Below are 4,944 nucleotides of genomic sequence, written 5' to 3'. Positions count from 1 at the left end.
AGTTGAGTGTAACAGTCTGACTCCTGAATCCTGACTCTTAACCATACCCAGCACAGCTTTCTTGATAAAAGCTGGATCAAGATTATAAATCAGCATTTAGGAAGGTTGTTGCTGGTGAAGGTGGTGGTTTGTAAGGGGATGATCGCTCATAAAGCCTCAGCCATCCAGGGGATTTACCCCAGCAAAGGAAACATGCAAAATGGATTTCTACAGCACCTTGGTTATGAGTTGGCCACGCCAGGTCACCAGATCAAAGGGGAACAGGAATTCAAGGTAGACATTCTTTTTAACATTAAAACCAGGTCATTGGTCTGAGTTTTCTCACGATGCTTCCTATAAGCATTGTGAGAGCAGCAGGAGCTGAAATCAATTCCTAATGAAGCATATCTGTATCTGTCTTCTTGCGTTTTCTCTCAGCATCTTGCTGCCATCTCATCTGCCCAACTGGACGGAAGCTCTTTGAGAGTAGAGACCCTTTAAGCTTTGGTTGATTCCCCACAAGACTAACCCCATATCTACTAATTGATTAATTGGTTGGAATTTGGATGGTTAATGTTAGAAACTAGAAGGCAAGATACACTTAGCCTGATGTTTGCAGGCTAGTGATCTGTTCTCCTGAGAAGGAGGCAGTGGCTGTGGTGGAGCTGAGCACTCAAATAGCTGTTCCACATTTTGTGGTGGTGACTGTGGAAGCGACTCTGGTTCCAGGCAAAAACAAAGGTTCTAACCTTCTCTGATGATCAAAGGGCCAATGTCTCCTTGGAGTTCACATCTAGGCTTGGGCTTTGCCTGGAGCTTAATAATCATCTTGAGTTGGTGAGAGCTCTACTTCCTTCCTCTGCACTCAGAGGATGAGGAAAAACAGTGACCCTTCTGGAAAATTACTACTCATGTAGAAGATTTGGGGGCAGGCTCAATGAGAAACAGAAGATTTTGACTACTCATTCCTCAAGCTAAGGGGCGGGCATTTAAAGACTTACCTGCAGGAAACTCTTAGTCTGTTCTGGTCACGAATGCCTTCTCCAGAACTCCCCATTTCCTCATTCTTTTCCCGTGCAGCTTGGCTTTCTCATCAAGAATTCACTTCTGAATTCAAATTTCTGATCCTATTTTCTGCCTCCTCCCACTCATTTAAATCACCAAATCGCCTCCCTTCTTTGGGATCCCTTGAAAACTTACAAGTAAAATTTGAAAGAAAATCAGATGAAGATTGCTTCCATCTCTACCTACCTCCATTGTAAAACTCAAAAATTCCTTTACAGTTAAAATCCCCTCAGGATAACAAAAGCAGGGAAGTGGCCTTTGGTTTTCTGGTTTTATAGAAATCACTGTGGACGGATGACCACTGTACTGCCTAGATTTCCCATTGCGTGTGCTACAGGAAAGGAGGCTTTTAAAAATATACTAATTGAGATCACGGGAAAGCTTTAATTTTTTCTCCTAGATAGCTTTATGATTCATTCAGGACAACTTCGTGGTTCATCAGAACTTGAAACTGAAGACTCGAAAGAATTAAACAAAACTGAACAAAACAGTACCATCTTCACAAACTGGAGGCCAATCTATGACATTTGGGGGACTCTCCGTTATTTAAGCTTCACTGTTTACACTGAAAGTAAGAACTGGCACATGATTACAATGAGCCTTGCCCCCTAGGATGTAGTCAAGGCAAATATATTTGGGTTGTCTCATAAGACAGTGATTCTTCTCTGATGACTACCTGCCCTGCTCCATAGGGATATCGTGGGGCAGCTATATCAGTACAACATAGGCCAGAGATGAACATCTTGTCCAAGGTGGGCCAATTAGGGGTTCCCTCCTTTGATCTGAGGAATGAAATCAAAAGAGAGAGTCATTGTTTCTTCTTCTTGGGTTCTATTGGTAGCCATGTTCTCTGATCTGTGCACTTAAGAAGCAGTAGCTGATGTGGAAAGAGATGATTCAGACATTCAGAGGGAGGAGGGGAATTGACAGACAGGGAGGAAGAGAGCTTCCTGGTTTCCCCACAGCCTTCTACTTCCTGGCTTCAGTTTGTGTCTGCATTTTTGCCCTTAGGTTCTGTGAAACACCCCTATACCTTTATATTTTTTTAAGATTTTATTTATTTATTCATGAGAGACACAGAGAGAGGCAGAGACATGGGCAGAGGGAGAAGCAGGCTGCCTGTGGGGAGCCTGATGTGGGACTCGATGCCAGGACCCCGGAATCATGCCCTGAGCCAAAGTCAGACACTCAACCACTGAGCCACCCAGGTGCCCCTCCCCTATAACTTTATTTATTTATTTATTTATTTTTTAATTTATTTATGGTAGTCACACACAGAGGGAGAGAGAGGCAGAGACACAGGCAGAGGGAGAAGCAGGCTCCATGCACCGGGAGCCCGACGCGGGATTCGATCCCGGGCCTCCAGGATCACGCCCTGGGCCAAAGGCAGGCGCCAAACCGCCGCGCCACCCAGGGATCCCTCCCCTATAACTTTAAAACAAGTTTCCCATTGCTGGTTTGAATAGGGTTCTATAACTTACAACCAACAGGCTCCAAATTGACAGAAGAGTGGTATTTTCCTTGCAGGTATTTGATGAAAAAAATTCCACACATTAGACAAGTTTGAATATAAGCATCCCACTAGTAATAGAGGCATGAATGGTAATATAAATTCAGAGTTGAAATGCTCTTAAGGGCCATCATTTTATAGACGTGGAAACTGGGGCTTAGGAAGGCTAAATCTCTTGCCAGGGTCCCATCTGTGTCTGAACCAAGTCTACAGGGGCTTGACTCTTAACCATGGCTTTTTCCCTAATACCCACTGACTCTGACTGAAAGATTGTATTGACTTTCACAACCTGTGCCCTTTAAAAAATAAGCCACCAACTCTTGCATATTCTTGCCCCTATTGTTTTTGAATAAAAAGTTGAAACTTGAAGATGTTAAATGACTTCAACAAGGCCACACGTTAGCCCAAGTGGAACTAGAATTTATCCCCAGGCAAGAGACTCCATCCAACAGGCCAGGCTTCTTCATCCATGCATCCAGGTCACTGCTGATCCAGTTAGACGGGCAAATCCATCACGGCAGGGTTTGGGGGGTCACTCATCTATTTAATTAACATTTACATACGTAAGTGGGCACTATTCCCGGGCCAGAAGATATGATATGAGGAATCACTTTGGTCGGTCGGGCGTCCTGAGTGTAGGGGGGCTTAAAGAGCTTCTTCATCTGGTGTCTGTATATTTGAACTGGGGGGTAGGGGCTGTCAGTGGATGTCTGGAGTGTGTGGGATAGAGGTGAGATAAGATATACTGCTAGAGGGAAAGCAGATGGTGGCTTTTTGACAGTGTCACCTGAATAGAGCATGCTGCCCAAAGCATGTAAGATGAGCGAGGAAGAAGTGACTGATGGGGACAAGCAGGTGAACATCCAGCTCCAGTGCAATGGTTGGGAGAACAAAATGCTCCACTCTCTGTGCTCACTCACTTCCTTGTGGGCCTTTCCCTCCAGCTAGAACACGGGTCCTTTAGGGGGAAGTAGTTTCATTTGTTTATTTATTTTCTGCATTCCCAGCATACATCAGAGTGTGCTGGGGATCTAAAGGAGCTTTTAGTTATGTTAAGAGGTTAGAACATAGAGGAGAGCTTCCCTAATGAGATAATTTTTAAATGAGTCTTGGCAAGGTGAGATTGAACTTGGGTGGTGTCTGCCAGAAAAAAGAAAGTGGGTTTGACAGAGTCTCGGGAAGTCTTTGCTTTGAACCATATATTACAAGGCTCTTCCTCATGAGACACGTATCTGTGATTATGGACATATAGGAATGTATCTGGGAGTGGGGACTGGAATTATCTGCTAGCCTAGGGAAGGGATATAAATGCAGAAATGGGAAGAGAGGGTGGGCAGGATAGTGTAGTGAGTTTCCAGGGGTCTGAAGTCCTCTGAAGTGGGGGTGTTTCCGGACTCACCCACCATGTTTTGGATTAAGAAATGCCACAGTCCCCCTGGGGTTGAAGGTACAATAATGTTATCAATGGGAATACCATATATTATCATGACTGACTATCTCTGTTATGTTAAGCAGTGAGATTCAAAATTTATTTAACAAGTTTATCTATCCCTTCAGGAGATCGTTCATTTACCCATTTTTGCATGTTTTCAGTGTATCATTGATACATTTATCAGGAACCCATAACATAGTGGGGTAAGTTAGGGGAAACTCAAAGACAACTTTATGCACGGTTTTGCCATTAATGACTTCTTAGCTCTGTGTGTAAAACTGTTAGGTTTTCTATCATCCTTGGCCAAAAGGACAACAAGCAGCCTTGGTACACTAAAAGGTACAGAACAAACTGGGCAGTGATCACTCACCTGCAGCAGGATGAAGCACCAATCAACTGGTCTGCACCACATTTCCAAGGTCACCAAGAGTCCTGAAAATGTCTGTATAATACATTATGTGTTTCATTTATCTTTTTTTTATTTAATGGTGCAGGAATTTGGTCGAAGCTACTGACAACAACAATAAAACTCAGTGTTGAGAATGTTTGCTGGGGAAAAGAATGCTAGGACAACTCGGATCCATCACCCCTGGAAAGGAAGGAATATCCTGTCACAGCCTGATTGGTGGTGTCTCCCCATCGATCTTTGGCAAGTTGTACTGGAAAGGGATGGTCAGAGTTCCAAAGTGCAATATTATATTTCCAATTAAAATGTAAAAACAAACCTTTTTCATAAAGCACATTGGCCTCAGCACTGGGAAGTGACTACAAAGCCCATTGCTGATTGAGAAAAGCTGAAAGCAGACACTGTAATTGATAAAGGAGATAAGTCAATCTGTGTCCTTTAAAGAATAATGAGTTCCATTTTTCATCAAAAAGATCTCCTTGTGGCGAAGAAACATTCTTTCAATAAATCTACTTAATGGTTTCCCCTCTAATGATATATAACGTTGTGCTT

The sequence above is a fragment of the Vulpes vulpes genome, chromosome 13, assembly GCF_048418805.1.
Source record: "Vulpes vulpes isolate BD-2025 chromosome 13, VulVul3, whole genome shotgun sequence".
In the NCBI taxonomy this organism is placed as follows: Eukaryota; Metazoa; Chordata; class Mammalia; order Carnivora; family Canidae; genus Vulpes; species Vulpes vulpes.
Note: the sequence above shows the minus strand (reverse complement) of the source record.